Source organism: Macaca mulatta, chromosome 10 (genome assembly GCF_049350105.2).
Source record: "Macaca mulatta isolate MMU2019108-1 chromosome 10, T2T-MMU8v2.0, whole genome shotgun sequence".
In the NCBI taxonomy this organism is placed as follows: Eukaryota; Metazoa; Chordata; class Mammalia; order Primates; family Cercopithecidae; genus Macaca; species Macaca mulatta.
In genome coordinates this window covers 105,475,431-105,498,172 of record NC_133415.1, presented here as the reverse complement: position 1 = coordinate 105,498,172, position 22,742 = coordinate 105,475,431, and positions in this window count along the sequence as shown.

Below are 22,742 nucleotides of genomic sequence, written 5' to 3'. Positions count from 1 at the left end.
GTAATATTTTATCCTTGGAAAGAGAGGAGCATAAGGTTAAAACACTCATCATTCCATTTCATTACAAAAAGTCATGTCATCTTTACTTACTGTACTAAATGGCTCTTGTTCTTCCTTCCTATGGCTGGCACAGCATAAACCAGTGCCTGGACTAGGGTGAGGGGAATAAGGTGCAAGGGCACCAAATGGAAGGATTAAATAGTAATTAGCTAATTAGTATGTTTGTAAACATAAATACAACACTAAAAATCCAAAAAGTGACAGAGGGTAACAGGGGAAACAATGTTAGAAAAATAAGGAGGAGAGTAAGAAGAGAATGAAACAACTTTAAAAATTGGTATCAGACAAAATCAATGTGCAAAAATCACAAGCATTCTTATACACCAATAACAGACAAACAGAGCCAAACTATGAATGAACTCCCATTCACAATTGCTTCAAAGAGAATAAAACACCTACGAATCCAACTTACAAGGGATGTAAAGAACCTCTTCAAGGAGAACTACAAACCACTACTCAACAAAATAAAAGAGGACACAAACAAATGGAAGAATCAATGTTGTGAAAATGGTCATACTGCCCAAGGTAATTTATAGATTCAATGCCATCCCCATCAAGCTACCAATGACATTCTTCACAGAATTGGAAAAAAACTGCTTTAAAGTTCATATGGAACCAAAAAGAAGTGGGCATTGCCAAGACATTCCTAAGCCAAAAGAACAAAGCTGGAGGCATCATGCTACCTGACTTCAAACTATACTACAAGTCTGCAGTAACCAAAACAGCATAGTACTGGTACCAAAACAGAGATATAGACCAATGGAACAGAACAGAGCCCTCAAAAATAATGCCACACATCTACAACCATCTGATCTTTGACAAACCTGACAAAAACAAGAAATGGGGAAAGGATTCCCTATTTAATAAATGGTGCTGGGAAAACTGGCTAGCGATATGAAGAAAGCTGAGACTGGATCCCTTCCTTATACCTTATACAAAAATTAATTCAAGATGGATCAAAGACTTAAACGTTAGACCTAAAACCATAAAAAACCTAGAAGAAAACCTAGGCAATACCATTCAGGACATAGGCATGAGCAAGGACTTCATGTCTAAAACACCAAAAGCAATGGCAACAAAAGCCAAAATTGACAAATGGGATCTAATTAAACTAAAGAGCTTCTGCACAGCAAAAGAAACTACCATCAGAGTGAACAGGCAACCTACAGAACGGGAGAAAAATTTTTCAATTTTCTCACCTGACAAAGGGCTAATACCAGAATCTACAAAGAACTCAAACAAATTTACAAGAAAAAAACAAACAACCCCATCAAAAAGTGGGCAAAGGATATGAACAGACACTTCTCAAAAGAAGACATTTATGCAGCCAACAGACACATGAAAAAATGCTCATCAACACTGGCCATCAGAGAAATGCAAATCAAAACCACAATGAGATACCATCTCACACCAGTTAGAATGGCGATCATTAAAAAGTCAGGAAACAACAGGTGCTGGAGAGGATGTGGAGAAATAGGAACAGTTTTACACTGTTGTTGGGACTGTAAACTACTTCAATCATTGTGGAAGACAGTGTGGCGATTCCTCAAGGATCTAGAACTAGAAATACCATTTGACCCAGCCATCCCATTACTGGGTATATACCCAAAGGATTATAAATCATGCTGCTATAAAGACACATGCACACGTATGTTTACTGTGGCACTATTCACAATAGCAAAGACTTGGAACCAACACAAACGTCCATCAATGATAGACTGGATTAAGAAAATGTGGCACATATACACCATGGAATACTATGCAGCCATAAAAATGGATGCATTCATGTCCACTATAGGGACATGGATGAAGCTGGAAACCATAATTCTCAGCAAACTGTTGCAAGGACAGAAAACCAAACACCACATGTTCTCACTCATAGGTGGGAACTGAACAATAAGAACACTTGGACACAGGAAGGGGAACATGACACACTGAGGCCTGTCGTGGGGTGGGGGGAGGGGGGAGGGCTAGCATTAGGAGATATACCTAATGTAAATGACGAGTTAATGGGTGCAGCACACCAACATGGCATACGTATACATATGTAACAAACCTGCACATTGTGCACATGTACCCTAGAACTTAAAGTATAATAAAAAAAAATAATAAAAGTGGTATCAGAAATAAAATAGAGAGGAAATTTCATTGAGGTGGCGTTGTGAGGATGAATTGAAAATTATTTCCTCGTTAATGAATGCAATAGATACTGGAGAACCATATTAATTATTGCTCATTTTTATGTTATTTTGCACTTATAGAACTTACCTGCCCGATCCCTATTTCACAGGTTTGCTATGTGATATCTTTGGCTGGAAGAAGTGAAAGAATGGTGTCTTGAAAAACTAAAAGTCAAGAGTCTTAATGGAATACAGTCCATATTCTATTCCTTCCTTATGCACTTGAAGAATTATCATTCTCAGTCCTCTGACAGACTGCAACTGCTCTCTGTCCTTCTGCACCTAGCATCCCAAATGTCAACATGGCCTTGAGGGAGCTGGCTGCGAGCTTGCCTTCCACTCTCTGTACCACTGGGGTACCACAGAAAGACAGTTGGTCTTTGTCCTGTCTCCTGACACATATTTCTTAAGTTCCTTGTAAGTTCTTGTGTGATAAGGGTGACAGGAGCATCTTTTGCTCAAATGAGGTGACTCTTGGTGGGTCCCTAGATAGCTTCAGGATGGGACATAGTTGCCAGAAAGACCAAGCCTTGATTAAAAGCATGGAACTTTTAACTCCCAACCACAACCTCCAGGGAGGGGAAAAGGGCTAGAGATTGAGTCAGTCATCAATGGCCAATGATTTAATCAATCATGTCTACTTAATTAGACCCGCATTGCAAACTCAAAATGACCAGGTTCAGAGAGCTTTCCGGCTGACAACCACATCCGTGTGCCAGGAGGGTGGGGCACCTGAACTCCATGAAGAGAGATGCTCCTGCACTCAGGACTCCTCTCAACTTTGCCCTATGTACCACTTTATCTGGCTACTCATCTTTATCCTTTATAATAAACCAGCAGAAGTAAGGTAAGTGGCTTCCTGAGTTCTGTGAGCCATCCTAGCAAACTGTCAAACCTGAGGAGAGAGCTGTGGGAACCCCCAGTCTATACAGCTGGTTGGTCAGAAGTATAGGTGACCTGGGATTTGCAACTGGTGTCTGAAGTCGGGGCAGTCTTGTGGGGCTGGGCCCTTTAACTTGTTGAATCTGTTGCTAATTCCAGGTAGATGGTGTCAGAGATCAATTGAATTATTGGACACCCAGCTGGTGTTCAGAGAATTGGGTAATTCGTTAATGTGAAAAGAAACCTCTGATTTGGTGTCAGAAGCATTGTTAAGTAAAAACAGTTCACCTGCATAACTTCCCCCTTTTTGGGAATTCCCTTGCATAATTTCTGCCTTTGATAGCAGAGCTTAGTGGCTCTTTTGATCTCATCATCCAGAAGTACAAAGTTCATCTTTTAAAGGAGAATTAATTATATAAAATATTGTATTTTTAAATTATTTATGTAATTTCTCTTAAGTAAGATTTAACATGCATAGGGCAATATTAATTAATTTAATGTGGCTCATCTTTTGTTTTAAATTAAATTTCCCTAAAAATAATTTTTATGTATAATTTTTATGTATAAATTCCTTATAAGGTGTGTTTTCTCTTTATGTGCTCTCAACATTTATCGAAGACTAAATAATTCCCATTGACAAATGGTGTTTTTACTTTAAGCTGCACTTTCCTATAATGTGATTTCAACATATAGGAAAAACCAAATCATTCCATATATATTTTTCTATACACATAACCTTGATGTGTATAGAATCTAGGTGCTTGGAATTTAGGTTAACAAGATGGACGTGGCCTTTTACATCAGGATGTTTAGTATAGAGAGTGTGTTAGGGAATGACTTCCCTCTTCTGGCCTAGAAGTTCTGCTTCTCTGTACTGCAGCACTTAGTTGGTGGACAGGAATGGTCCACAGGCTCTTGGAAAATTTGTTGGTGTGTAGCAAACAAGCTCACTTCTATTGGCTCCTGGCAGGAAGGAAGGATGCAGCAGCAACTCTGCAATTGTGAGCAATAATTTCCAAGACAGATGTAAGACTGTGCTAATATTGTCAACACCTTGTTGATTAACTTTCTTTGGAAGAGCATGTGTAGCAACTAATCAATAACAAGTCCAAGTCTTCTCTTCTCCTACTACTCACTCTTTGGTTGATGGAAGTTAAAAAAAAGAAAAAAGAAAAAACTTATGTTTATGTAATTTTTAACAACTACCAGAACAAATCCTGAGTCAATGTTTGACAATCTAAATCCCTTTAAAGTCCTCCTAGGGATTGCAAGTTGTTTATTGATCAAATACTCGTGTTTAGAAAATGAATTCCTCTATGAAATTGGGGGAAGAAATTCCAGTCATATGAATGAGTTGGTCTTTTCTTCCAAGGCCAATAGTGAAATAATTTATAGAGAAGAATTATAAGCAAATTAGCAATTGAGACACTGGGACTTATCTTCAGAGGAGAAAATCTAAATATTTGTCCAGTTGAAAATAGTCACACTTCTGTCTGTTAAAGAAAAAAGTAAACAAGAGACACAGTATTTAAGTCCTAAGAAGAGTGGCTAGAAAATGAGGATTTAAAATTTTATCCAAGATAAAGAATGAAACAGGCACATTTTTACCTATTTCTCCTTTAAACTAGTTACATCTGTTGAAATTACACATTTATGGACATTAACAATTTGGATAGTTGAGCAATCCTTTATTGCATGTGGTTCCTTAACTATTACTTTTAGGCAGGAGTGATACTAAAAAAATCAGCAACATACATAGCGCTGGCACGGCACTAACCAATCAGAACAGACATTCCCTTGTGCAGGCTTTTTTCTTTACTCTTTATTCTTTATTCTATAGCTGCTTGATCAATAAGGAGTCTTAGTGTAGGACCTTAGGTGACCAGGATGAGGTAGGAGATCTTCAGAGGAAACCAGAGAAGGAGCAACATATAAACTAGTAAGGCAATACCAATCATCCTTGCTGAATATAAACTCTTGCTTTAAGTCCAAAGTCAAACTCCATTATAAAAGACATCACAGTACCATCCCAGTATTTTTTTTTTTCTGGGATACTATTTTGTCTTAAGCAATTGTGTTATTAGCATAATCCCAATTATACGTTCTTGAGTTAAAGCTGAAAGAAAAAACCTGAGGCAGTCTTCAGGTTAAACGTCAACGAGGAAATGCAAGGTTCTTAACAAAATAGAAAGTTTTAATGTTATGTGCTTGTCATTCCAACCTCTTCTTTTTTCATGCTCTTAAATGTTTTGGTATGTTACATTTAGTTTGGATGGTGTATTAATCAAGGTACACCAGAGGAAAAAAAAAAAAAAAAAAAGACCAATGAGATGGGGAGAGAGAGAAATAAGATTTTTTTTAATTTGCTCATGCAATTGTGGGGACTGGCAAGTCCAAAATCTGTAGGGCAGACAGGCAGACTGGAAATTCAAGTACGAGTTGATGTTGCAGTCTAGCATCTGAATCTGCAGGGTAGGCCAGCAGGTAGAAAACTCAGGCAGGGTTTCCAAGTTCCAGTCTTGAGACATAATGGTGTCTTCATCTGGAGACCTCAGTCTTTGCTCTTCAACGAATAGAATAAGTACCATCCACATTATGAAGAGAGCAATCTGCTATACTTAAAGGCAATTGCTTTGAATGCTAATCACATTCACAAATACCTTCACAGTAACATCTAGACCACTGTTTGACCAAATAATTGGGCATCATAGACTTGCCAAATTGATACATAAAATTAGCCATCACTGATTAAGTATTTTTGAAACTTAGTAATAGGAAGGATGATGGAACTGCTAAGGTATGGCAAAATAAAATACCCATGACTAATCCAGGACCTTTAAATATGTACTTTATGCTGGGCCCACTGCCAAGTGCCTCTCTCTTCTACACCTTACAATAGCTTGAAGGGGTAAAGATTGTTATTATTCCACTTTGTACATGACCAAACAACGATTAGGAAAGATTGCATCACTGTGCTGTATTAATTTCCTATTGTTGCTATAACAAGTTAGCACACATGTTGTGGCTTTAAAACAACACAAATTCATAATCTTACAGTTCTGGAGGTCAACAGTCAAAACTGGGTCACACTGGGCTAAACTTAAGGTGTCAGCAGGGCTGTGTTCCTTCTGGAGGCTCTAGGTCTAGAGGAGAGTCCATTTTCTTACTTTTTCCAGCATTTAAAAGCTTCTTATATTCTTTGGCTTGTCATCTCTTCTTCCATTTTCAAAGTCAACGGTCTAGCAGTTTCTAACCTCTCTGATTCTGACCTCCTTTTTGGGATGACATTCGTTCCACTCAGATGATTCAGGATAATCTCCCACTTCAAGATTCTTAACATAATCATATCTGCAAAGCCCCTTTTGCCAGATAAGGCAACATATTCACAGGTTTCAAGGATTGAGACACTAGCGTCTTCAGGGAGCCATTACTCTGCCTGTCACACTTGCTTAGTCTCACACAGCTGATAGTAGTGAAGCCAGGATTCAAACCCAGTCCCATCTAACCTAGAGTCAATGATCTAGACCATGGTGGCTTTTCACCTCCCACAAATACCATGCAAAAGGAATTTAAGTCATTAGGGTGACTATGTATTTGAGCATGAGCAGCGATCATCAAAAGCATTGGTCATAGAGAAGCAAGCAGGTTCACAAAGCACTGCTTAATAAATTATCCACCGGCACATGGAAATGCTTTGTTACAAAGAATGCTTAAACCTCTGGGATTTTACTTCCATGACCAACTGAAACAGTGAATTATTCAGGCTTCCAACACTAAAATAATGCTTCTCTGATCACATAGATTAGTAACAGCCAAATTTGGAGAAGACTGAATTTTTAAAGAGTATCTTGGAAGAAGAAAGAAAGGAGACAAACAAGGACACTTTAATGCCAAAGTTAGGGCTACTGTCCTCACACAGAACACCCCAAAATCTCAAGGATCAGTTCGCCGACTTGACCAGCTCCAAGAAGCCACATGGATAAAATAGGGTTGGAAGGATTCAGAAAATAAAGCTTGGAAACCCCCAGCTTGAGAGAGAAGGAAGAAGGATGTATTTACTTGGATAAAGAGAGTTCAAAACAAAACTCCGAAAAAATCACAAATAAAATCGCCCAAGGAAAATGAAAAATAATAAAACAGACAATCCTGTGTGAACACACTGTCTATTCTCCTTTAACGGTCTTTTTGCTAATTTCTCAGTTCGTCAAGTTGCAAGACAACATTTAAAAAATGACCATGGAAACAGCCTGTTTGAAGGGCTTGTAGCAGAGCACAGTGGGCAAGCATGCCCAGTTTACAAGGCAGATGCACACACACACACACACACACACACACACACACACACACAAACTTACCTTGATTTTTCAGTAACTTGATTTCTACTTCCATTTTCTCCACCCTGGGAGATATTTGGCTGTTGATTTAGAGATATTATCAGCTCTGAAATACTACTATTCTCCTTATGTTTATAAGAAGGAAGATTAAACAAAAAGAAAAGAAATTTCCATCTGCCTTCTATAACACTTCCCTAGGAAAAACTGATTGCTTTATAATAGGCAGCAGTGGTTCTCAACTGGGGCTTTTTGTGCCCCAGTGGGCATTTGGCAATGTCTGGAGACATTTTTGGTTGTCAGAACAGGAGGTGGGGAGGCAGGTACTACTGGCTTCTAGTGGTAGAGGGGATGCTGCCAAGCATCCTACGATGCACAGGACAGCTCCCATAACAAAGAATTATTCAGCACAGAGTGGCAATAGTAATAAAGGTTGAGAAAGCCTGACCTATAGCCCAGTGGATAAGAACAGGGCTCTGGAAGTAGATAGCCTGTATTCAAATCCTGACTTCACTACAGATTAGTCTAACACCTTAATGTTTCCATATCTCCACTTCCTTATGTCTAAAAGAGATAACAAATACACCCACTTTAGAGGGTTCTTGTGGGCATCAAATAAGTTAGTCAAGGTAAATGCTTAGAGTACAGCCTGACAAATAACATGCATATCACAAATGATGCACATATTGTTAAATATATCTCCACAGACTACTAACCTCACAGGCTAAAAATTGCTTACCTGTTTAGCTTCCTCAACTCACTCACTGAAGTGTGAGCATCCTAAGGACAACACTGGATCTTTATTGTTTGCTTCACCTCAGCACCAAGCACAGAGATTAAGGAGACTTAGAAGAAATGAGATGCCGAAGATTCAATCCACAGATGGTAGCTATTGTCATTGGCCATTGCCCACATCCACTCAGCCCTTGGCACTCCAGGCCCCATGGCTTGATGTTCTCTATGATCGAGGGCTTTCTCTGACCTGAAGTGCCAGGGACTCAATACCACCAGTAAGCAGCCCTCAATCAATAACAGATGGAATTGGTGTATTAATACCCCAGTTCCCCCGGCCCTCACCAGCGTCACTGTGAAGCACATGTTCCCCACTATCTCAGGCTTCCCCAGCAGGTGTAAGCTCCAATTGCCCAGAACAGTGCCTTGCTTCATGACATGCCCTTTCCTGATTGCTTCGCATCCTTGTCTTATTTTCCCCTTCTTCTGCCAGTGTTTTGTGGCTTAACCTCCCACATAAGCGACTATACTCTGACCCTGGTCTTCGAGCTGGCACCGGAGCAACTACAACTAACACAGCACTCCAGGAGTAGGATGGACCAATTTCTCCAGGAAGATGATCTCCCTGACTAAATATTCCTGCACATTCATGGGAGATAAAAAATCACAGTGCTTGGACTCGGGCTTCACTCCTGTCCATTTCTCATCTCTTGGGAAGCACGTCCCTTTCCACAAGATGGCAGGTACGGAAACGGGAAGTAGAAGGGAAAAAAATCCATTTTCAGAGTGATGAACTAAGTAATTTGCCTCCAGGTCTGAGACGGGTATGAAATGAAACTTGAGGTAATCTTCCGAGCAGAGCTTGGGGGCACCTGTGACTTTTAAATGGAGCTACTCTGTTTCTAGGGAAATACATACTTTTAAAAATTATGCTTGAGGCTAAAAGCTTCCAACAATAAATCTCCCGGAGGCGCACTCCTCTAGGGACAAATATACCGGGAAATCTTCAAAGAGGGTGCTCGGTTTATCACTTGGTGTCTCTTTCCCACTGAGGAAGGAAATCCCTTTGTTTCCACTGAGAAATCAAGTCCACTGGGACCTCTTCGAAGGATCAAGAATTCTTCAGCTCCTCCCATCCCCACCACTTAAAGACCACAGATCATTTCATTCTGAAAATAATCCTTTGGGGGTTGAAAGCAGACAGCATATTAGCAATCGATGCCGTTCCTCTTGACCTGAAGAAAAAAAAAGAAAATCAAACATACAAATAACAACAAGTACCCATCCTGCTGTGAAATAAAAATATAATCTCACATCTGTTCTTTTATCTTTCATGGAAAACCGGGTGATACTATTACTAAGAATTTGTTGAGCACTTACTATGTGTCTTAGTCTGTTTTCTATTGCCTATAAACAGAATACATGAAACTGAGTAATTTATAAAGAAATTTATTTTTCACAGTTATGGAGGTTGAGAAATCCAAGGTCAGGGGTGTGCAGCTAGTGACAGTCTTCTTGCTGATGGGGACTACAGAGTCCTGAAATGGCCCAGGGCATAGCATGGGAAGGGGGCTGAATGTGTTAGCTCAGGTGTCTCTTGCTGTTCTTATAAAACCACCAGTCCCACTCCTATGTTAACCCATTATCCATTAATCTATGAATGGATTAATTCATTCATAAAGTCAGAGCCCTCATGACACAATCACCTCTCAAAGGACCCACCTCTCAGTACTGCCACATTGGAGATTAAGCTCCAACGATAGTTTCAGAGGAGACAAACATTTAAACTGTAGCACTCTGTATAAGGCACTTAAATTTATCTCACCTAAAAACTCCACAAGATAAGTAACAGTATGTCCATTTTACAGATGGAGAGTCTGAGAGGCAAAGCTTTAAAAAATTGATGAAGGTTATGCCATTAGCTCATAAACAGCAAAGCTGGGATTTTTTTTTTAACCCAGGAGGGCCTGACTTTAGAATTTTACACTCAGTGATTGCCTTACGTGAAACTTAAGTCAATTTAACTAATAAACATCATCTGAGGAAAGCTGATTAATTATTCCGCTAGATATCAGGCAAGAAAACAGGGAGGATATAAAAACTGACAGTCGTCAGAGGGAAAAGCCCAATGAATGGGGAATAATTGCTGCCGATGGCTAGTGAAGTGTTCCATCTGAGATTCCATAATCATCATAAACTTTATTTCTCATATGTACATGAAACGTGTGCAACTACAGTACAGTTGTTGAAGAATCTAATTTGCAGGAAAATGCAATTAAATCTAGGAGTAACAGAATTAATAGAAAAATGAGAGTTGGAGATGAATCTATCCTCACTAAAGAAAATGAGGAAAAGAGACCCACGTTCTACTGCACTGAGACCAACACTGTGACTGGAAAACCTCACAGTCTCCTGCGAAGTGAATGTGCTCAACTCTCTTCACATTCCCCATCTGTCTCACACTCAGAGCCGTGTGTCAGACTGCCCTAGCCCAATTCTGAGCTCTAACACTCACTAGCTATAGGGGCTTGAGAAGTTCCCTCATCTTTTGTGAGCCTCTGCTTCTCACTAAAATGCAGCCAGGGCTAACACCTTCATGAAAGGATTGCTGTGAAGATGAAATGAGAAATGCGTGGAAAGGCATGACTCCGTGATCAGCAAGTAATAAGCACTCAGTAAATATTCCTGGGTCTCCTTAGGCCCTCACCTGAATCCTGAGAGTGCCAGGCAGTGCACACAGACACCACTGGCCCCAAGCTCTATCCAGTGGTCTTTGAGCTTGGCTTCCTTTGCAGACCAGAGCAAAGAAGGGAAACCTTGGTTAAGTGAACTAGCCTCTGCATTGAGTTCCTGGGTGGGGGGACTCTTACACTGGTGATTCAACCATGTATAGGACTCCAAGTTCAGGGGAGGGCCCTCTTTCATTCCCAGCCCCCTGGGATTAGATCTTACAGGGATGAGCCTAGAAGAAAATCCAGCTGTAAGTGCATGGATTCTCATGGTGCTTTGGTATGCACTGAGCAGAAAGAAAATGCTTATAACCAGGGGTAGATGCATAAACAGGTGGGTGTTGGGAAGACTGATGAGTGGCCCAGAATATGACCTCTTTCTTCAGAGGTTCATAAAAATAGCCCTTATTGACTGAAATTACTTTAAAGAAATTATTCCTAGTCCTCATCATATATCAATAAAATTGCCCCATTATCTCCAGTTTACAGGTTGGATTGATCTTAAAGTTCAAGTATTTTACCATAAAGCCCCAGCTGGGAAGAGGCTGATTTGGAATACAGACTCAGACATCCTGGTTCTGCACCCTGTAATCTTTTCACTCTCCCTTCTGTGTCCCTCTTGAGTGATTAGTGTTCCTACAGATACCTGGAAACAGTGGGCTGTAGACAGAGAGATGAGCTGCTCAGCTCAGACCTGCTTTCAGGAAAGGCCTTACCATCTAGCTGAGGGGTGTGGGTCAGCAGACTGTACTCCCCCCCTTGCTATCTGTTCTTGAATGCAGGGACTGCCACAGCTGCAAAGTGCCAACTGAACCCAAGTCATGCTTTCAGAGCAGCTCCCATAGTGATAGAGCACGGTGGAGGCATAAAGGCCCAGTCATTTCTGTCCAAGGCAGGACACTCTGATGGGCAATACCAGCCCCAGAGCTCCCTAAAGGGTTGGCAGGGATCAGAGTTTCATGTCAGTTCAACATCTGCCTCTGCCCAATCTTGCTTTCTCCCCTTCTTTTTATAGGTGTTAATCCCAATAAATACCTTAAACTCCCAATTTTGCCTCCAAAGAACCCAACCTGCAGTACAAAATGAAGTACACCGTGTGGTCTACAGAGCCACCCTGATCCTAAAATCACAATCATTCCCATTCAGAGGGCCCAGGGAACTCAAGTCTTTTAAGCCACGGAAAGGTAGGCTCAGGTAGGGAAAAACAGAAGTTGAGTTTTGGAGTCAAAAGACCTCTATTGGACCCTTAGCTCATCCACTTTCTATCTCTGTGTTAGGCAATCCAAGTGACCTCACTCAACCTTATAGGAAAATTAGAACTAGTATTACTTCATGGGATCAATCAAGACAATGCAAACAAAAATCATAGTGCATTTTATAATGCTTATCACTGTCATCCTGACATATCCCCCTCTTTCCGTTATAGATGAATGGGCACAGTTATTTGTGGCATGGGAGAAATGCTTCTCTCTTTCCCAATAACTCAATTCCCCTCTCACTGAAGGAGAGTACATTCCATTCTTTTCCAAAAGTCTCCAAAATCAGCAGGCCCAGCAGCAAGAAAGCGAGGAACATTGTTATTCTTGTACAGCAAAGCTGTAGCATATAATTAAATCATTAAGAGGCAAATTAACTCCTCTAGCAATACTCTTCTAAGTATTTGTGGGCAAACCCATTAGCATTGTGCCAGTAAACTCTGAAATTTCTTTGCTTGCAGACTGAGTAACTACAGCCTCAAAGGCAAGGGGTGGGGTGGGTAGTGTGGTGTATGGTGATTTTACCTACCATGGAGATACAAGGGAGTGTTAGGTTGGGAAATAGATAGGATGCTAACGGTGTATTGTGACTGTATTTCATAAACCCTTGAAAATATAGCTGCCAAATTTCTTCTACATAGAGCCAACAATAAATCTATTTGTTTCCCAGGAAAATCATTCAAGAGTTTTTGGTTTCCCATTCACTTAGTCTTCATCAACTGCCCCCAATTTTGCTGAATTCACTCAGCTTGGATTATTTGGTTCTGGAGAGGACATAGCTAGGCAGGGTTACTGAGTCAGTAGAATGGGCATCTTCCAGTGGGACATTTTGGAGCTGTTTATTTAGCAGGGTTTTCAGAATAATGAATATAAAGTTGGCTTTGACTCTGTAGCCAAATATATATTTATGCTATTGACTCAAATTCAAGCTGACCAATCTGGTTGGCTGTCTGCAGCCTTCAATTCTTCAACGCTTGAGTGTTTCAGTCAATATGTTGATCATTTATATGATGACCCTGCTTAAACCATTTAATAAAATGTAAACAACATGAAAGTGTATTGGAAGTCAACATAGCTCATTATTGCTGCCTATACACTCATCGAAATCCTGAGCAGGGCATCTGACCGGATTGGAGGTTTCCTCCAGAGTCATGCAAAAATTTCAGCTGTGAAAAAACTTTTTTATGGCATGTAAGATTAGCCCACACTAATGCAAGGTCAAAAATAATAGAATCAATAGGCAAACTCAATACTGTTAACATTTTGAGAAAATTACTACCAGAAAACAATGTCAACAACAGATTGAAATGGGTCTCCAAAGTCGTCCCATTGATTTCCTTTCACTTTGGTGACAATCTAACTCTTTCTTTTATGCAATATGGAATGTTTTAGCCTTCTTTTCCCCCAGCTCTGCTTTAAACATGGAATATTTCTGTTGTACTCTTTTTGACTGATGTCAAACATTACATGTGTCACAAAAACTTATATTGTTGTCCGTATCTAAGACAACTGAATATGAAAATTTATTCCATCATGTAGAGCCTTTCATGGGTCTTTAATTTAGGGCTCAGTTGATAAATTCAAGAGTTATTTTAATTATAGCAAGGCATCCAAATGCAAATGTAAACAGTGTCATTAATAAATTATCAACTAAGTAAAAACCTAATACAGGAAACAGACGGACTTGAACATAGTTTTATATCAACTATATCGCAAGCATTGTCATCACCCTTGATGTTTGAAGGAGAGCTTACTGTTTGGCAGATCCAGGTTCTTTAGTATTGAGAGATCAGACAGTAGCCATGCATTAGCAAAGGAGTTAGCAACCCCCACTCCACCCAAGACTTTTCTGCCCCAGTCTTTCCATTTTAGTCAAAGGCTCTATCACCCCCAACTCCAACCACTGATTTATTCAAACTAAAACCTTAGGAATTATCGTTACTTTCTCTTCTCATAGTCAATCCTCTTTCTCATAGCCAATCCATCAGCAAGTTGTGGCAATTTTAACTCCAAATTATATTCTGAATCCATTTACTGAACTCCATCTCTGGTTATGCACTGCAGTAGCCTCTTTCTTGGTCTCCTTCTTCCGATTTTCTATTGAACAGGGCATTACAATCACTTAGAAACACAAATCAAGTCCTTAAAACTCTTTCATGGTGTCATTGCCCTTAGTATAAAACCCAGACCTCCATATCATTACCTACCGGGCCCTATATAACCTGTCCTTGTCCACTCTCCTTCCTCATCCTTGGTCACTCCATTCCCAACTTCCTGAGCTCCAGCCCCACTGTTCTTTCGTGACTCAGAACATGCCAAACTCAATAATATTTCAAGGCCTTTGCCTGGGCTGTTTCTTCTTCCTGGCACATTTTTCTCCCAACTTTATTCGTCACTGGTTTCTTCTCTTTGGCTAGGTCTCAGTTCTCCTGGAAGAACTTTCTCTGAACATGTCATCAAAGGGTGTCCTTAACCTCACCCTCATGCCACTTAGTTACTTTTATCATCTTCATCATTTCTAGTTAATATGAGATTCCTTAAAGAACGAAAAGTAGAACTACCATTTGATCCAACAATCCCACTAGTGGGTATCTACCCAGAGGAAAAGAAGTCATTACACGAAAAAGATACTTGCACATGCATGTTTATAGCAGCACAATTCACAATTGCAAAAATGTGGAACCAGCCCAAATGCCCATCAATCAATGAGTGGATAAAGAAACTGTGGTGTATATATATATACGATAGACTACTACTCAGCCATAAAAACGAATTAATTAATGGCATTTGCAGAGACCTGGATGAGATTGAAGACTATTATTCTAAGTGAAATAACTCAGGAATGGAAAACCGAACATTGTACGTTCTCACTCATAAGTAGGAGCTAAGCTATAAGGATGCAAAGGCATAAGAATAGCACAATGGACTTTGGAGACTCAGGGGGAAAGGGTGGGAAGGAGGTGAGGGATAAAAGACCACAAATTGAGTGCAGCATATACTGCTCAGGTGATGGGTGCACCAAAATCTCACAAATCACCACTAAAGGACTTACTCATATAACCAAACACCACGTGTTCCCCAGTAACCTATGGAAATAAAAAAATTAATAACAAACAAATAAATGAAATAATAAAATACGGGGTCTTTTGTGACTTTTTTCACTTAGCACAATGTTTTCAGGTATCACCCATGTTATAACACATATCAATAATTCATTTTAAAAAAAGGTTAACATTTATAACTCTGACTGCAGTGTATAAAAGAAAAGGGAGGGGGAGAGCTGAATCATTTTCTCTAGCATAAATCCCTTTGTTCTCAAGCTTGATTCACACAGACAGCCAAAATCTCTTCATTTATCCATTAAGGGCATTAGTACTCATCTTGCTAAATTTTCTTTGGAGTAATTTTTCAACCTTTTAGAGTTTCTCCCTAATATCAGGGTTCTTGTCTACTTCCTATAATGCACCTGGGTATCAGGGAAAGGTCGATTCCTTATGGTGCCAGGAAGGTACTTCTGGCCTGTGAGCTCCCCTTTCATGACGGTTCCTTCTGTTCATGGTCTTCTGGCATTGCCCTCCACACTTACTGCAATTACTGTTACAAAGTGTGGCCTCCTTGCTCAATGGGTATTCAAGATTGGTGTTCACTAAGATGCAATTGAGACCCACCAGTCCTTTGGGCTCTGTGTTGGCCTCCGGTGTTAATGAACCTGGATCTCACCATTGCTTCTGGGCATGAAGTCCAAGTCCTAAACTTCCTCTACCTGAACCCAGTCTTCTTCCAGGCAAAGAGTTCATACAACATTTCCATATCCCTATGAGTACAAATGGCTGCTTGTTTCCACACCATGTTGGGGTATGTGCGGTCCTGTGATGCCACCCAGGCCAGCCAATGTTACTCTCCTTTTTCCTACCTCAGCCTCCCGAGTAGCTGGGACTACAGGCATGAGTCACCACACCCGGCTAATTTTTTGTGTTTTCAGTAGAGACGGAGTTTCACTGTGTTAGCCAGGATGGTCTCCATGTCCTGACCTCATGATCCACCCACCTCAGCCTCCCAAAGTGCTGGGATTACAGGCGTGAGCCACCGCGCCCGGCCATCACTCTCTTATGTGAAACTATGTAAGAGGTGTCCTTGTAACTAACATGATGCTTCTCTATGAGGCCTCATTCGCCTCAGTCTTCAGACTAAAAATTGTGTTCCAGAGTTAAATTCAAGATGGCCTGAAACCTAGAATCACCAGGATACTCCTCTGAGGATTTCCTGCCTCCTCTCTCCTCACTACATTTCTGGGCTCCTCCTTCTGGCCTCTAAAAACTTTTCCTGCACCTTGTGCACATGTACCCTAGAACTTAAAGTATAATAAAAAAGAAAAAAAAAAGCTATTTATCAACATACTCTTTTTCAGTATATAAAAAAACTTTTCCCTTTTTATGTGATCAGAAATTTATTTTAATACATAACCTCACCTTTGCCACTCTAAGTTTCCTTCTGTGGTCCGCCTACCCAGCCTTCATTGTGGGATGTAAAAACCCAGTTTGGAGAATACTCAGAATAGTAGTACTTTCTTGTACTGGCTTATAAAACTCGTACAAGGCTTATAAAACTATCTTCTTACTACATCTCTATTTTGAAACTCAAAGCTAAGAGTTATAATTAAGATAATTATATTTCCGTAAGTGTTGCTTGAGGATTTTTAAATATTTTTTTAAATTCTGAAGTCATCTTAAAATTGCAGAAAAGTTTCAAGTATAGAAAAATAAACATTTTCCCCCCGCACTGTAAGAGTAAGTTGCTAACCTGATGTCCGAACACCTTAGTGTGTATTTTCTATAAATAAGGACATTCTTTTACACAACCAACCATCAAAATCAGGAAACTAACATGAATCACAGGATATATTCCTATTGTCCCACTCATGTTTCTCTGATTGTCCTAGAATTGTCCTTTGTAGTCAAAGGAGCAAGTTCAAAATCAACTGTTGCTTCTATCCTCTTCAATCTGGAACACTACGTTGGTCTTTCCTTGACTTTCATAACCCGACACTTTAGAAGATCATAAGTCAGCCATTTTGTATATGTTCTCTGGCACTTCTGTGGCTGCCCACCCTTAGTGATTGTGAGATAACTGTAGCATAATCTGAAGCCATGGTTAAGAAGACAGATTCTAAAACATCCGGGGGTCACATTGTGTCTCTACCACTCCTGCATCTCTGTTGCTGCAAAAATGTGATTTCCTTGTCAGTCGAATGAAAGGAATGAAAGTGATCATTGTGCTTATTTCCTGGGGCTATTATGAGAATAGTCTTCTTCCTGCACACTCAGAGCCTGGGTTATGTGGAAATTGACGACCTCTGGCTGCAAAGCCCTTACAAATGACCAGCAGGTGCAAGAAATATAAATATCCCTTACTCCTAATTGGGACAATTTGATGATGGCTTACACTCGGAAGTTCCCCATGGGATAGAGGGCTAGAACCCAAGTTACCTTCCCTAGAACTTGTAGATACTGTATACTCGCTTGGCCTCCTTCTTCTCCTGGCTTTATTTCCTCATTTCCATTCTGGTATTTTCAGTAGACACTTCCTAATAAATTACTTCCACACAGATCCTTCTTTCAAGATCTGCTTCTGGGGAACACAACTTAGGACAATTTCCATCTTTTTAGAAAGCAGTTTGCCCGCCATACAGAGGACAGATAGAAAATAGATCGGTTCAGAAGCTGCTAGGGTCTATATATTTTTTAAAAAAGTAAATCATTCTACCCAAAAATCAGATGTTTATCACAGCACTATTCACAAAAACAAAGACATAGAATCAACCCAGGTGGCCATCAATGGTGGACTGAATAAAGATGGTGGTACATATAGACCATACTATGCAGCCATAAAAAAGAACAAAATCATTTTTTTGCAGCAACATGGAAGCAACTGGAGGCCATTATCCTACATGAATTAATGCAGGGACAGAAAAACAAATATTGCATGTTCTTACTTGTAAGTGGGAACTAAACCCTGGGTACTTATGAACATGACGATGGCAACAATAGACACCAGGAACTACTAGAGGTGTGAGGGAGAGATGGGGGCAAGAGCTGAAAAACTAAAAATCAGGTACTATGCTCTGTATCTGGGTGATGGAATCAATGGTACCCCAAACCTCAGCGTCATGCAATATACCCACGTAACAAACCAGTCCATGTACCCCCTGAATCTAAAATAAAAGTTGAAATTATTTTAAAAGATGGCTTAATTTTATTGTAATTGGAGAAATGCAAAATTGAAATGAAAAACCATTTTATATCCTACACATGAGCAATAATTTTTAAAAGTCTAAATACTATCAATAGGCAAGGATGTAACAGAGAAAAATTCTTATGTAACACAGGAAAATTATGATATACTGCCAGGAGCAGTGTAAATTGGTAGAATTACTTTGGAGATCAGCTTAGCACTATCTAGTAAAGTTGATGTGAATATCCACAACCATGTAACAAACCCATGCAACAAAACTGCACGTGTACCCCTGCACATGAGTCTAAAATAAAGGTTGAAGTTATATTTTTTAAAGAATAGAAGCTGCCAGAGTTGCCCAGATGTGAACCATGTGGGCAGAGAAATGAACATACACAGAATATTTTTGGAGATGGAGTCTACAGGACTGGCTTCTAAATGGCACACGTAAGGAGGGAAAGAGGCATATCAAGGGCGAATCCGAGATATATGCAAATTGTTTCACATGAGGAACTGAACAGCACTCCAGCTATGGAGAGCTGATATTCTTAGAATCTCAGTTAATAATACTAAACATCGTTGGTAACAAGGACTGTAGACACACAATAGAATTTAATCGCTGGTACCACAGTCTCACAATGGGAAATTACAATGCCCTGAATTTAATAGGTTTCATTTTTCAAAGTGAATATTTCGCTTTTACAATCTCTCACTGCCAGCAATGCTCTTGGATTAGAACTCATTAGAGAGTTTTCTTTTATCTAGAAACAGGGCCCTTGGCTATTCATACAGACTGGTTAGCTTTGTCTGATGGCAACAAAGGCCACTTGCCTTCCTCTTCCTCCTTTGTGTTCCCATGTTTTTGATTACCGCAGACAGGCCTTCAATTGTTTCTTCCATTTTAGCACAGCAATGACAGCATAAGGAGAAAAAAAAAAAAAAAAAAAGGTGTCAGAAGACCTGAGTTCCAGGCCACCAACCCCAGCACTGGGACGAGTCATGCATCATCTGATCCCCAGGTTCCTCAGTGGAGTTAATCATTCCATTCCGCACATATTTATTGAGTAGCTAGTGCTTCAGTGCTTCAGGCTCTGTTGTGTATTAGGGATACGGTGATAAAATCGTCCTCATCCTTGACCTCACAGAGTTGACAGGATTCCCCATCCCCACCCACAAACAAAATGTTTTGTTAAATTAATGGGACAGACAAATGTACACTTACTACAATTTTTGTAATTTATTTACAGTCTTTTAAATGGCTCCACCTACCTTCTAATATGATCAGTTATGTTTCAAATGCCTGTTTTGCAGATTCTGAAGAAATGATCACGTATAGTTGTGGAGGTCTATAATCCCCTATCTGGAATTTTCAGGCCAAATATATTTCAAAATTCAAGTTTTACTTAGATTTTAGGTTAATAGGTTCAGATATATTAAATCATAATCTCAAAGGAAACTGAGGCAGATCCCTATAATCAAACCCAATATTTCTGCAGTGCAACCTAGCCTCAAAAGTCACTATATACATATACACACATATATATACACACACATATATATATACACATATATATACACACACTATATATACACACACATATATAGTCTTTATTCATCTTGCTGTGTGGGGATATCCCATATTCCTTAGTTCAATTTTGGCCATCAAATGAATCATAAAACAAATTTAAAATAACTAGCTTTGGTCTTCAGGTGGGTTTGTTTTTTTTTTTGTTTTTTTTTTTTTTTTTTTGATTTCAGAATTGCATGTAAGAAATTGCAGGCCTACAGCTCATAATTTTGAAATAAGCAGGACATGGGTTGAGGCTTAAAAACCAAATTTATCAAAGATATTCATTAAATTGCATTTGCTATAATGGTATTTGACCTATAGATGACCCAGCTTTATAAATAAACTTAAAGCACCTCCAGGTCCATTAATATTTCATTGATCCATAAAATACTTTCAAGTACTTATATTTATCTGCCTCATAGAAAGACCGTATCTGATGTAGAAACCACATGCACAAAGAAAAGCAGCCTCGCTTTGGTGTCCGGGATCATAATTCACATGAGCGTTAGGAGTCAGCTATAATATAATTTTTAAGGCCCCAGGAGGGACTAATGAAAGTTGGCATGACAGAATTGGACCATGCCATATGGTGGGTCAGCTTTTCCCATGCTCAAGATAGCAATATTAGAGTGATCTCTTTAAAATGCACATTGGAGCCAATGTCTTCCGCTTAAAACCCTCCAGTGGCTTCCCACAGCACCTGGAAGAAAGGCCAAATTCCTTAACTTGATCTGGCACCATATGACCTCATCTTTCTCCATCTCTCCTGATGTTCCAACCACCTGGCCTTCTAATTTACAAAGCTCCCACCCACCTCAACACCTTTGCCCAGCTATTCCTCCTGCCTAAAAGCACTTGAACTGGCCACATCCTTATTCCTAATGGCTTCTCTCCATCACTGAGGTTTCAACTTAAAGGTCACCCACATAAAAAGATCCCTGACCACAACTTTATCTGAAGGAAGGCACCCAGCACAGCCTTCATCAGGTTTTCTGCAGGAAAGTTGAGGCAGGACAGGTGAACAGCTTAGAACTGTCTAGTTTAAATAATTCTAGTGGGCTCTGGGACTTAAAGCTGTTCCTAGTTGGCTGATACCTGGCCCCAGGTTGATTTAGGACAGGAGACATATTGGGCTGGTGTGTGAGAGTAAGCTACAGGAGAGGGCTCAGAGTATGAAATATGGAACACAGAATAAATGGAAACAACTTTGGTCATTAATTTGGCCTTGTGATTAATGGATGTCAAATAGACAACTTCAAAAGCTATGGAAACACAGACTGGTGGCACACAACAGTAAACCAGATATAAGACTGTTTTAAATAAGATAGAAGTGTATTTCTTTCATGCATAAAAGAAGTCCAAAAGTAACAAATCTAAGGCCAACATGGTCGCCCAGTGGTGTCATCAGGGAACATACATCCTTGTCTTTCCACTTCCCCAACCCAGCACAAGAGTCCCTTCTCAAGATCACTTTGCACTCATTTCCCTTTGCTGTTGTAACAAATGATCACGAATTTAGTGGCTTAAAGCAACATACATTTAGTATTGTACCATTCTGAAAGTCACGATCCAGAATGAGTCTTACAGTGCTAAGAAAAAGATGTCTAGCAAGACTGTGGTCCTTCTCAGGGCTCGAGGAGAAAATCAATTCCTCGCCTTTTCCAGCTCCTATGGGCTGCCCACATTCCTTGACTCATGGCCTGTCCCTCCATCTTCAAGGCGCATCACTCCAACCTCTGCTTCCAAAGTCTTTGACCCACTTGCTTCCTTCATCTAAGAACCCTTCTGATGACAGTGGGCCCACCTGGATGATCACCCCTCTCAAGATCCTTGACTTAATCACATCTATAGTGTTCCTTTTGCCATCTAAGGTGAGGTACTCACAGGTTTTGAGAATCAGGACACGCATGTCTTTGGGAGACCATTATTCTGTCTACCATGCACCGAATTCTCCAGGGTGGCAGCTAGAGCTCCAGGCATCAAATACACATTCCAGGCAGCAGAAAAAGAAAGGAGTGGAAACTGTCATTATCTTCACCTGCTTTAAGGAGCCTTCTCTGAAGTCCTCATAGCACTGTCTCTTATGTCTCTTTAGCTAGATTTAGTCATAATGTGTATGTTCCAAAGAAATGCAAGAGAGGCAAAGAAACGCAGACTTTGATGCCAGGGGTTGTGTCCAGTTCAAAATGAAGGTTTGCTACTAAGGAAGAGGTGGAAATAAATATATGGAAGCCCCTAGCAGTCAATACTACAATCTTCAACAGCAATATAGGTGTCATGATTACAGAAACCTCTGTCTTCTGGCTATTCTCTCCCACAGAGCTTGCACAGCCATCTGGGACCCAGCTGGCCCAGCCATAGACTGTGGAAATGTGACATGAAGCCATTCCTGCTGGAAAATCTGAGTCCTTTGAAGACAGGGCCTTGTCTTTCATGCTCACTTATTATCTCAGTGCCTAAAACAGTGCCTGGTGCCCAACGGGCTTGCAGTAACTGTTGGTTGCGGAATGAGTCTAATCTCTTTCATATCTAGTATAGAGGTTCTCCACTGGAGGTAACTGTGGCTCCCAGGGGACATTTGCCAACGTCTGGAGACATTTTTGGTTGTCACACTGAGATGAGAGGGTGACTGGCGTCTAGTGGGTAGAAGCCAGCAATGCTGCTAAACACCCCATAATGCCCAGAACAGCCCTCGACAACAGATGACTACCCCTAGCCTCAAATGTCAATACTGCCAAGATCGAGAAACTGCACTGTATGATAGGGTGTCC